Source organism: Macaca nemestrina, chromosome 8 (genome assembly GCF_043159975.1).
Source record: "Macaca nemestrina isolate mMacNem1 chromosome 8, mMacNem.hap1, whole genome shotgun sequence".
Taxonomy (NCBI): Eukaryota; Metazoa; Chordata; class Mammalia; order Primates; family Cercopithecidae; genus Macaca; species Macaca nemestrina.
This window is the reverse complement of record NC_092132.1, coordinates 132,072,949-132,086,030: the sequence shown is the minus strand read 5'-3', so window position 1 is coordinate 132,086,030 and position 13,082 is coordinate 132,072,949. Positions and strand designations below refer to the sequence as shown.

Genomic DNA, 13,082 nt, shown 5'->3' with positions numbered 1-13,082 from the left:
GAGCCACCGCGCCCGGCCTCAATGTTCTTTTTCTTAGATGATAATTTGTTGAATCAGCTGGTGTGACAGTGGCTGCACAGCAGCATTTAAGACTCTAAAGATAACACACTTGGCATCTGCAACACACTGAAACTCAGACAATTATTATTCAAGTTTAAAATAATGCCCCATATATCCCATAATCTATTTGGATTTTCTTTTGGGCAACCAAATTTTTTTTTCCCTTTAATTTGGATATGGGTCATTCACCTTTGCAACTGTCCTATATTTGGTTTATATTTTGCCAAGGATAAGGGTCTTGATAGTACTAACAGTAAGGAAAAGTTATCTGTTAACAGCCTAAAATCTTACAACAGTGGAGAGAGAAGAAAATGCCAAGAGAATAAAGGAAAAAATCATGCAAGTCTGTAGTCATCAGTGGCTTCTGGCATCTGGGAGGTTGTGTTCTGATTATCTTGGACATAAATAGTCTATTCATATTATCTTCTGCTTCTGGACCACAACAGTTCTGGAAATCCTGACTCAGCCACTGTTTGTCCATGGCAATGATGTCGGCAGTATGTGTCATTAATTTATTCTCTCTAGTGTCAGTAATGGGTGCATGATACAAACATTTACAAAAGTTCTTTTGATAAATCTTCCACAGGGCTCAATTCCTATCTTTAGCTTATAGCCAGGAACTTTAGATGAATGTAAGGAAGAAGCGGAAACCACCTGTGGATCATGGGACTGTAGGCTTTAGTTGGTTTATTATATTAACCAGCATTATCAGAATGGAAGGGAGTGGAATATTCTGTTGCAGAAAGTACATAATGAGTTTTATGAGTAGTTAGTCACTGATTATCGTAGAAGTAAGAATATCTCACAAACAGGGAGGACATTGAGTCTCTAGGACTTTCTTTCATTTATCCTATAAGGTATATTATGAGTTTCACCAATCCAAGTTTACTGAAACCAAGTTTACTGAATCCTTTTTTAGGTAGCTATTGTGGCAGTCTTTGTACTTGAATGTATATTTTCTTTTTTTTTTGAGACGGAATTTTGTTCTTGTTGCCCAGGCTGGAGTGCAATGGCGTGATCTCGGCTCACCACAACCTCCACCTCCTGGATTCAAGCAATTCTCCTGCCTCAGCCTCCCAAGTAGCTGGGATTACAGGTGTCCACCACCACACCCAACTAATTTTTTGGTTTTTCAGTAGAGATGGGGTTTCACCATGTTGATCAGGCTGGTCTCGAACTCCTGACCTCAGATCCGCCCACCTCAGCCTCCTAATATTTGTTTTAAACTGAAAGATATTTAAATGTTGAAGTATATTTCTTTTTAACACATGTTATTATACATGATTAAATTAGGAAGGCTTAACTTTCCTTATGATTTGTGAGGTTTTTTTTCCCTTTTAACCCAAATTTAATAAAGCAGAGATTTCTCACAATAGTTTTGAGTTAATTAAAATTCAGAGTATGCCAAACAAAGCTAATAATTTTTATAATCCTTTAAAAATTTTTTAATAAAGTAAAGGACTAAAGCTTTGTTTTACCTAATGGCCATTTAGTATAAACCCAAAGATGTTGTAGGTGTAAAAGACATCTTAACAATTTCTTATTATTTACTTATTTTTTTAGAGACGGTCTTGCTCAGTTGTCTAGGCTGGAGTGCAGTGGCTCAGTCACAACTCACTGCAGCCCCAATCTCCCAGGCAAGTGATTTTCTTGCCTCAGCCTCATGAGTAGCTGGGACTATAGGTGTGCACCACCACACCCAACTAATTTTTATGTGTTTTTGGTAGAGACAGAGTTTCACCAGCTGGTCTCGAACTCCTGAGCTCAAGCAATTCACTCACCTCAGCCTCCCAAAGTGCTGAGATTCTTTTTGTAGGTGTGAGCCATCATACCTGGCCTACTTTTTGCTTTTTGTTTTTTAACTGATGATTCCAAGAGCCTGTTCAGTGTTTAGCACATAGATGTAGATAGCTGTAGTCTTTACTTAAGTTTGAATGAAGTGAGTTATGTGTGGGCTGAGTTCACTCAAAGCTTGCCTCAGCTAGGATTATTGACCATATACCCACTTCACTGGAGAATGAGTATGCCAAGAGACTGAGGCAGAATTTGCAAAATCACTTCTGCTGCAATGTATTTGTTAAAGCAGGTCACTAATGCCAGTTCAGATTCTAGGGGAGAGACATTAGACTCTCCCTTTTTTTTTTGAGACAAGGTCTCACTTTGTCATCCAGGCTGGAATGCACTAGTGCTATCTTGGCTTACTGCAGCCTCAACTTCCTGGGCTCAAGTGATCCTCCCACCTTAGCCCCGGAAGTAGCTGGGACTACAGGCATGTGACACCACATCCAGCTAATTTTTGTTGTATTTTTAGTAGAGACGGGGTTTCACTATGTTGCCAAGGCTGGACTCAAACTCCTGAGCTCAAGCAATCTGCCTGCCTCAGCCTGCCAAAGTGCTAGGACTACAAGCATAAGCCACTGGGCCTGGCCTTAGACTCTACCTCTTGATAGGATAAAGTCAGGTCACTGCTATGCTTTAAATATGACCCCCAGAAGCGTATGTTGGCTGTTTGGGTGATGGGTATACTAGAAGCCCAGACCTTACCATTATGCAGTATATCCACGTAAAAAACCTACACATATACCCCTTGAATCTAAAATTTAAAAATAAGTATGTGTTGGAAAATTTATCCCAAATGCAATAGTGTTGGGAGGTGGGGCCTAATGAGAGGTGTTTAGGTCATGAAGGCCACCTCTCATGAATGCATTAATATTGATTATAAAAGGACTTGAGGCTGCAAGTTCTATCTCTTGCTCTCTTTTATCCCCTCTTTGCCCTTCCAGTATGGGGTGATGCAGCAACCCATGCCAGATGCCTAGCCCCTCAATCTTGAACTTCTTTGCCTCTAGAACTATGAATGAATAAATTTCTATTCATTATAAATTATCCAGTCTGTAATATTTTGTCATATCAAAGCAAAACAGACCAAGACAGGGAGATTACAGAAGAGTATGTAGAGTGAGAAAAATTACTGCAGCCATTTTTTTTTGTTTTTGCTTTTTTTAAAAAATTATACTTTAAGTTCTAGGGTACATGTGCACAACGTGCAGGTTTGTTACATAGGTATACATATGCCATGTTAGTTTGCTGCACCCATCCACTAACTCGTCATTTACATTAGGTATTTTTCCTAATGCTCTTCCCTCCCTGAGCCCCCGATCCCCTGACCAATACCAGTGTGTGATGTTCCCCACCCTGTGTCCATGTGTTCTCATTGTTCAGTTCCCACCTATGAGTGAGAACATGTGGTGTTTGGTTTTCTGTCCTTGTGATAGTTTGCTTAGAATGATGGTTTCCAGCTTCATCCATGTCCCTGCAAAGGACATGAACTCATCCTTTTTTATAGCTGCATAGTATTCCATGGTGTTTATGTGCCACATTTTCTTTATCTAGTCTATCACTGATGGACATTTGGGTTGATTCCAAGTCTTTGCTATTGTGAATAGTGCCGCAGTAAACATACGTGTGCATATGTCTTTATAGTAGAATGATTTATAATCCTTTGGGTATATGCCCAGTAATGGGATTGCTGTGTCAAATGGCATTTCTAGTTCTAGATCCTTGAGGAATTGCCACACTGTCTTCCACAATGGTTTAACTAATTTACACACCCACCAACAGTGTAAAAGCGTTCCTATTTCTCCACATCCTCTCTAGCACCTGTTGTTTCCTGACTTTTTAATGATCTCCATTCTAACTGGTGTGAGATGGTAGCTCATTGTGGTTTTGATTTGCATTTCTCTGATGGCCAGTGATGATGAGCATTTTTTCATGTGTCTTTTGGCTACATAAATGTCTTCTTTTGAGAAGTGTCTGTTCATATCCTTTGCCCACTTTTTGATGGGGTTGCTTTTTTCTTATAAATTTGTTTAAGTTCTTTGTAGATTCTGGATATTAGTCCTTTGTCAGATGGGTGGATTGCAAAAATTTTCTCTTTTTGCTTTTTGAGATGGAGTCTCACTCTGTTGTGCAGGCTGACGATTGTAACTGACTTCAGCCTCAACCTACTGGGCTCCAGAGATCCTTCTGTGTCAGCCTCCTGAGAAGCTGGGACTACAGGCAGATGCCACCACACATGGCTAATTAAAAAAAAAAAACCAATCTGTAGAGATGGGGTCTTACCATGCTGCCCAGGCTGGTTTCGGTCTCTTGGCTTCAAGCAATCTTACTAAGTTGGATTCCCGAAGTGCTGGGATTACAGGAGTGAGTCATCATGCCTGGCTGGTTGCAGCCATTTTTAGAAAATAAAATGTGCTACAGACATTGTAAGGGCAAAATATTTAACAATAACTGAGATTTCTAAAAATTGAAGATTGCTAAAAATAAATTATGATATAAGTAAATTATATCTACCTAGGAGAAAATAAAAAAAATTTATGGTATTTTAAGGTATCTATGTACGTACTTATGCATTGAGATATTTATCATCAAAATTTTTTACTAGTGCGTATAAGTACTTAACACAGTAGCAATTCAATAAAATTATTTGAATGAATTAATTGAGGATACTTTTCAATCATTCATAGTTTTTATGGTGAGAGTTTTCATTTTTTCTGTCTTATTTTATGTGTATTTTAGTTAGATGTTCACTTAGTCTGTTCAAGATGTGTTTTTTGTTTGTTTGTTTTGAGATGGAGCCTTGCTCTGTTGCCCGGGCTGGAGTTCAGTGGTGCGATCTCAGCTCACTGCAACCTCCACTTCCTGGGTTCAAGCGATTCTCCTGCCTCAGCCTCCTGAGGCAAGCACGCGCCCCCACGCCTGGCTAATTTTTGTATTTTTTTTTTTGTTGTTGTTGTTGTTGTTGTTTTTTGAGACTGAGTCTCGCTTTGTCGCCCAGGCTGCAGTGCAGTGACCGGATCGCAGCTCACTGCAAGCTCCGCCTCCTGGGTTTACGCCATTCTCCTGCCTCAGCCTCCCGAGTAGCTGGGACTACAGGCGCCCGCCACCTCGCCCGGCTAGTTTTTCGTATTTTCAGTAGAGACGGGGTTTCACCGTGTTAGCCAGGATGGTCTCGATCTCTTGACCTCGTGATCCGCCCGTCTCGGCCTCCCAAAGTGCTGGGATTACAGGCTTGAGCCACCACGCCCGGCCTAATTTTTGTATTTTTAGTAGAGACAGGGTTTCACCATGTTGGTCAGGCTGGTTTTGAACTCGACCTTATGATCCACCTGCCTCAGCCTCCCAATGTTCTGGGATTACAGGTGTGAGCCACCACGCCCGGCCTGTTCAAGATGTTATAAAAAAATGCCTTAGACTGGGTAATTTGTGAACAACAGAAATTTATTTCTTACAGTCCTAGAGGCTGGGAAGTCCAAGAGTCAGGTTACCAGCAGATTCTCTGTCTGGTGAGGGCCTGTTCTGTATAGGTGGCACCTTCTGTGTATCCTCACATGGCAGAAGGGACAAACAAGCTCCTTTGGCCCTCTTTTATAATGGCACAAATCCCATTCATGAGGGCACAGTCCTTATGACCTAATCATTTCCCAGATACTCCGCTGCTTAATACCACCATATTGGAGATTAGGTTTTACCTATGAATTTTTGAAGGACACAGACATTCAGATCGTAGCAGCTGTTAAGAAACATTGAATCAGAAGTTTCTAGTCATTCTTTTTTTGTTGTTGTTGTTGTTGGTTTTTTTTTTTTTTTTTTTTTTTTAGACGGAGTCTGGCTCTGTCGCCCAGGCTGGAGTGCAGTGGCCGGATCTCAGCTCACTGCAAGCTCAGCCTCCCGGGTTCCCTCCATTCTCCTGCCTCAGCCTCCCAAGTAGCTGGGACTACAAGTGCCCACCACCTCATCCGGCCATTTTTTTTTGTATTTTTTAGTAGAGACGGGGTTTCACCGTGTTAGCCAGGATGGTCTCGATCTCCTGACCTTGTGATCCGCCCGTCTCGGCCTCCCAAAGTGCTGGGATTACAGGCTTGAGCCACCGCGCCCGGCCTTTTTTTGTTTTTTTGAGGCAGAATCTCTCTCTGTCACCCAGGCTGGAGTGCAATGACGCGATCTCGGCTCACTGCAACCTCCGCCTCCCAGGTTCAAGTGATTCCCCTGTTCCAGCCTCCCGAGTAGCTGGGATTACAGGCCCCCGCTACCGTGTCCGTCTGGCTAACTTTTGTATTTTTAGTGGAGACAGAGGGTCACTATGTTGGCCAGGCTGATCTCAGACTCCTGACCTCAGGTAATCTGCCCGCCTTGGCCTCCCAAAGTGCTGTGATTACAGGCGTGAGCCACTGCACCTAGCCAGAAGTTGCTAGTCATTCTAAACTGGAAAGTCAACATAATATTTTGAATCAAGCATTTAAAAAATGTCTCCTTTTCATAAATAGTTTATTTTTACATTTTTATCCCTTTCATTTATTTAGGAAAGAAGAATTATGAGTTTTTTTTTTTTAAACAGCTGGCAAATTAGAGAAAATATTTATACAGCTTCTAATAGGCATCTCAAATTATTTTGAAACATTTGGCAATATATCTTCTGTAATGTTTTGCCTGTAATAGTTGAATAGATATTCTCATTTGGTAATAACTTGGAAGATACAGAGTGGCCCATTTAAAATGGACTCTGATTTAAAGGTACTGTTGGAGGCATTGGTGACCGGCCATTTTTCCTTTTAAACAGAGAAAGTATGACAGAATCTATTTTCAAGAAACAGCCATAGCAATATTTTTAGTCTCATATGCTCGCATAGAATTTTGTCACTCCCCACCAGTAGATGGAATCTATTTCCACTGTTCTTGAACCTGGGCAGGCTTGTGACTCTTCCAACCAATTGAATATGATGGAAATTATGTGATGTGATTTCTGAGCCTATGATATAAATAGGATACAACTGATCCAGCAATCCCACTACTGAGTATCTACCCAAAGGAAAATAAATCAACATGTTTATTGCAGTACTATTCACAACAGCAAAGATACGGAATCCACGTTGAGTATCTATTAGTGGATGAATGGATAAAGAAAATATGGTATATATACACAATGGACTATTGTTCAGCCATTAAAAAAAACAAAATAATGTCACTTGCAGCAACATGGATGGAACTGGAGGTCATTATCTTAAGTTAAATAAGCTAGGCACAAAAAGACATCATATATACTCACTTATACGTGGGAGCTAAAAATTTGAACACATGGAGGTAGAGAATGGAAAAATAGATAATAGAGACTGGGAAGGGCGAGTGGGAGAAAGGGGAAGGAAGAAGAGAAGTGAGTTAAAGGGTACAAACATACATTAAGATAGGAGTAAGTTCAATGTTTGATAGCAGAGCAGGATGACTATACCTAACAAAAATCTATTGTACCCAGTGATGAACATCCTAAAGACCCTGGCTTGATACTGTGCATTATATACATGTAATTCCTCATGTGCTCTGTAAATTTGCACAAATAAAAAGAGGGAAAAAAAGATACAACTTCTTCCTGGCTCTCTCTTTGTCTTGGGGTGCTTGTCGTTGGAACTAAGTCATACAAAGAGGCCACATGTGGGTGTTCTCATCAAAAACCTGAGCTAAGCTGCGGCCAACAGCCAGTATTAACCATGGTACGAGTGAGAAAGCTTTCAGGTAATTCCAGCCTCAGGCTGTCGAGTGTCCTGCTGAGGCTCCAGAAGTTGCGGAGCAGAGACAAGCCAGGTCCACTGTGCCCTGTCTGAATTTATGGTCCACAGAACCTATGATAGGTAATAAATGATTATTGCCTTAAGCCACTAAGTTTTGGGGTAATTTGTTACATGGCAGTAGATAATTCATACATATAATTTCTAGAAACATATAGGGAAATAAAGATTTGCCAGAAGACACATATATGTAAATGATATATAAATGATTCCTATGGATCATGTATGATCCATATATATATGATATGGGTGATATATCTAAAATATGGGTTATATATATATTCTCTGCTGTATCATTTATTTATGTTTTCTTTTTTTTAGAGGCAGAGTCTCACTCTGTCACCCAGGCTGGAGTGCAGTGGCTCAGTCGTAGGTCACTGCAGCCTTGAACTCCTGGGCTCAAGCGATCCTCCTGCCTCAGCCTCCCAAAGCACTGGGATTACAGGTGTGAGCCACGATGCCTGGCCCTGCAGTATAATTTACAATTTTTTGAAATAGTCTAGCTATCCAACAATAAGAAAATGTTTAAATAAATTATCATAAGCACAGTATTTTCGTAAATAAAATTTTCTACATTTTCTATATTCAAAAACAAAGTTTAAAGAATTGGTATATAGTCAATTATGTTATAATGATAAGCCTAATTGACTTATATATTTACATAAATAAAGATGATTAAGAACAAAAAAGGCCTTACATCTGGTAAAGGACACGTACCCAGAACATACAAGAACTTTCATCAGTCAATAAGAAAACATATTAAATGTTTTAAATTGAACATTTAAATTTAAATGTTCAAAAGAATTGAACAAGCATGTCCCCAAAGAAGATACTCAAATGGCCGACCATTAAGCAAGTAGAAAGATCCTCAACATCACTACTCATCAGAGAAATGCAAAGTAGAAAACAGAGATACCAGTAGATGTTCACTGTAATGGAATAAAATTTAGCAGATGAGCAATATCAAGTGTTGGCAAGGATATGAAGTAACTGGAACCCTACCATACCTTGATGGTGTGAAGGTAAAATGGTATCACTTTGTGAACTGTTGGGTGAAACCAATGTTGACCCCATAAACTTTCAGTCTCCTTCCTGAGTATATGCCCAAGAGAAAATAGTGCTTATGTCCACCATAGCACACATAGAATTATATTCATAGCAACTGTGTTCATAATGGCTCAAATTGGAAAGCTGCTCTAGTCAAACACTGTGCTGCCCTTATCTTTATTCACGCAGTAGTACTTAGCATGTAGCTACCTGTGTTTAGTTTAATATGTGTGTTAATGAAAATTTATTTAGGGGATTTCACCCCCCAATTTTTTAACTTTAAAACTATGGTTTCGCATTTCTTAAAACTTTTTTCTTTTTTTTTTTTTTTTTCTTTGAGACGGGGTCTCGCTCTGTGGCCCAGGCTGGAGCACAGTGGCGGGATCTCAGTTCACTGCAAGCTCCGCCTCCCGGGTTTACGCCATTCCCCTGCCTCAGCCTCCCGAGTAGCTGGGACTACTGGCACCCGTCACTTTGCCCGGCTAGTTTTTTGTATTTTTTTAGTAGAGACGGGATTTCACCGTGTTAGCCAGGATGGTCTCAATCTCCTGACCTTGTGATCCGCCCACCTCGGCCTCCCAAAGTGCTGGGATTACAGGCTTGAGCCACCGCGCCCGGCCAAAACTTTTCTCTTTATATCAGTTTGGTTTCAGAAGACTAAAAGAAAGAGCTTGTTGCACAGATGGCCCAAAGCACAAATTATTAAAATGCTAACTTTTATCTACATCCAGCTCCAAATATTCAAATATTCCCTTACTCCTTGATCATTCTTTTTTTTTTTTTTTTGAGACCAAGTCTCTGTCACCTAGGCTGGAGTAATAGATATATATGGTCCCCTATTCTAAGGTGATACAGTCATGCATCTGAGAAATGTGTCATGAGATGACTTTGTCATTGTGAGAACACCATGGAGTGTACTTACAGAAACCTAGATGGTATAACTACTACTATACATAGCCTATATGATATTGCCTATTACTTCTAGGCCACAAACCTGTACAGCAGGTTACTGTACTGAATACTGTAGGCAGTTACAACACAATGCTAAGTATTTGAGTATCTAAACATATCTAAACATAGAGAAGGTACAATAAAAATACAGTATAAAAGATAAAAACTGGTACACCTGTGTAGGGCACTTAACCATGGATGGGGCTTACAGGACTGGATATTGCGCTAGGTGAGTCGGAGGTGAGTGATGAGTGAATGTGAGGGCCTAGGACATTATTGTACGCTACTGGAGACTTTATAAGCTTTATAAACGTTGAACACTTAGGCTACACTAAATTTTAAAAAAAATTTTCTTGGCATGGTGGCTCATGCCTGTAATCCCAGCACTTTGGGAGGCTGAGGTAGGCAGATCACTTGAGCCCAGGAGTTCAAGACCAGCCTAGGGAGCATGGCAAAACCCCATCTCTACAAAAAATACAAAAATTAGCCAGGCATGGTGGCGCACACCTGTAGTCCCAGCTACTCGGGAGGCTGAGGTGAGCTAGGAGGTTTAGGGTGCCATGAGCCATGGTTGCACCATTGCACTCCTGCCTGGGCAACAGAGCAAGATCCTATCTCAAAAACAAAAAAAAATTTATTTCTTCAATAGTAAAGTAAACAGCATACTGTAATTGTTTATAAACGTTTCAATTTTTAAAAACTTTTGGACTTTTTTATAATAACACCTAGCTTAAAACACAAATACATTGTATAGCTATAGAAAATAATTTTTATTGATATCTTTATAGGCTTTTTCTATTTTAAAAGTTTAATTTTTTTTTAACTTTTAGAATATTTTGGTAAAAATGAACACACACACACACACACACACACACACACACACACACACACACTGAGCCTAGGTCTACACAGGGTCAGGATCATGAATATCGCTGGCTTGCCCCTCTACATCTTGATCCACTGGAACACCTTCAGGAGCAGTAACAGGCATGGAGCTGTCATCTCCTAGGATAACAATACCTTCTTCTGGAAGTCCTCCTGAAGGACCTGCCTGAGGCTCTTCTTGAGGAGATGTCACTCTTTTCAGAAATTGGCCCATGTGTTTTGCTTGGTTTATTTCTATTTTTTATTGTAGATTTGTTTGTAAGCAGTTACTGCAGCATGAACGTTCCTGTGTATTAATGAAAAGCTTTCTGTTTTGGGGGCCCATGTTTTCACACTTCTTAAGGAGTTTGTTGAGGTCTGCAAAAGCTCCCAAACCCTTCACTGTGAATTTTCTTGGCGGTTCTTTTTCTTTCTGCAGCAAACTTCTTTCTCTCTTGCTACTTCTTCAGCTGTGCATTCCCATTCCAGTTCCGACTCAGTCAAATACTGTGACGTTATTGGGGCTATAACGTTACTAGATGAAAGGAGTTTTTCAGCTCCATTTAACTACAGTCCATTGTTGACCAAAACATCATTTTGTGGCACACAACTGTATTTAGTTAAGGTTAGGAAGCTGCTATCATTTTTTCGGTGAAATTTAAGTAGTTAAAATGAGTCAAGTAGTAGCTGAAAGCATGATGAAACTTACAATAGCACTTTCTTTACTTGTAAATGATACAATATGGTATGGCTAGATTAAGTCTTTTAAAAATACCCATAGATTTCAACTTGGTTCTTAAACTTGGTTCCATAAAGCTGGAAGTGGAACCATTGGACATATATCAGAAATTCAACTGAACGCCTCCTTTTAAATTTATGGTTTACGGACTTGTGGCTCTTCGATCCCAGGGGATCTAAAGTAGACTGTGTTCTAAAGTAGGCACATAACGAGACAACAGCCAATTTGAAAATATTAAATGAAGTTGCTAATTCTCCATGATATTATATATATAAACTTTGTACCTAATGTAAACTGAAGGTAATTGTTAGCATTTCCAGATTAGAAAACATAACTGGACTTCCCTTATTGTTTTTTTTTTTTTTGAAACGGAGTCTAGTTCTGTCGCCCAGGCTGAAGTGCAGTGGCACAATCTCGGCTCACTGCAACCTCCATCTCCCAGATTCAAGCAATTCTCCTGCTGCAGCCTCCCAAGTAGCTGGGATTACAGGCGTGTGCCATCATACCCGGCTAATTTTTGTATTTTTAGTAAAGACAGGGTTTCATCATGTTGGCCAGGCTGGTTAGGAACTCCTGACCTCAAGTGATCCACCCACCTCAGCCTCCCAAAGTGCTGGGATTACAAGCGTGAGCCACCGCACCACGCCCCTTATCCATTCTTTTATGCTCTGTTACTATAGCAAATTATTCTCAGACACAGCTCCATCCTGGTAGTAGTGTTCTTGTTATTATCAGTAACAAAGTACCTTAAGCTACTGCTTTTGTTTTGTTTTGTTTTGAGACGGTATGTTGCTCTGTTGCCCAGGCTGGAGGTCAGTGGCACGAGCTCAGCTCACTGCAACCTCTGCCTCCCGCGTTCAAGCGATTCTCCTGCCTCAGCTTCCCGAGTAACTGGGATTACAGGCCCTTGTCACTACACCTGGCTAATTTTTGTATTTTTAGTAGAGACGGAGTTTCACCATGTTGTCCAGGCTGGTCTTGAACTCCTGACCTCAAGTGATCTGCCCACCTAAACCTCCCAAAGTGCTAGGATTACAGGCGTGAGCCACTGTGTCTGGCCTAAGCTACTGCCTTTTAAGAATAAAGTATATATACACGGTTCCCCTGATGAGGAACTATAGTGAGGCTGCTATTTTGTTTTTTAATTTTTTTGGAGATGGAGTTTTCGCTCTTGTCACCCAGGCTGAAGTGCAGTGGTACAATCTCAGTTCACTGCATTCTCTATCTCCTGGATTCAAGTGAGTCTCCTGCCTCAGCCTCCTGAGTAGCTGGGATTACAGGTGTGCGCCACCACACGCAGCTAATTTTTGTATTTTTAGTAGAGACAGGGTTTCACCCACGTTGGCCAGGCTGGTCTTCAACTCCTGACCTGAGGTGATTTACTCGTCTCAGCCTCCCAAAGTGCTGGGATTACAGGCGTGAGCCATGGTGCCTGGCACAGACTTCTAAGACATAGGTGCTATTAGGTCAGTTATATGGGAGAAATAAATACCATTTTAGTATTGTGATTACTTTTCTTTTATTTTCTTTAACCATAGTTTCATTTTTAACACCATAGATAGAAAAACAAAGATACTCATATCACCTAGTGTCTTGTTTATAACTTGTTCCCTGAATCAGCTTCAAGTCTTTCATGTTTATGTATAAAACATTATAGGGCTGGGCACGGTGGCTCATGCCTGTAATCCCAACTCTTTGGGAGGCCGAGGCAGGTGGATCACCTGAGGTCAGGAGTTCGAGAGCAGCCTGGCCAACATGGTGAAACCTTGTCTCTACTAAAAATACGAAAATTAGCCAGGTGT

At 40.6% G+C, this 13,082-nt stretch overlaps 1 protein-coding gene across 4 annotated transcripts in view; it reads left to right on the top strand.

Annotated features, from left to right (window-relative positions):
• LOC105482080 (protein phosphatase 3 catalytic subunit gamma) overlaps positions 1-13,082 on the top strand; it is a 101,099-nt gene that overhangs the window by 21,587 nt on the left and 66,430 nt on the right. The window lies entirely within an intron of this gene.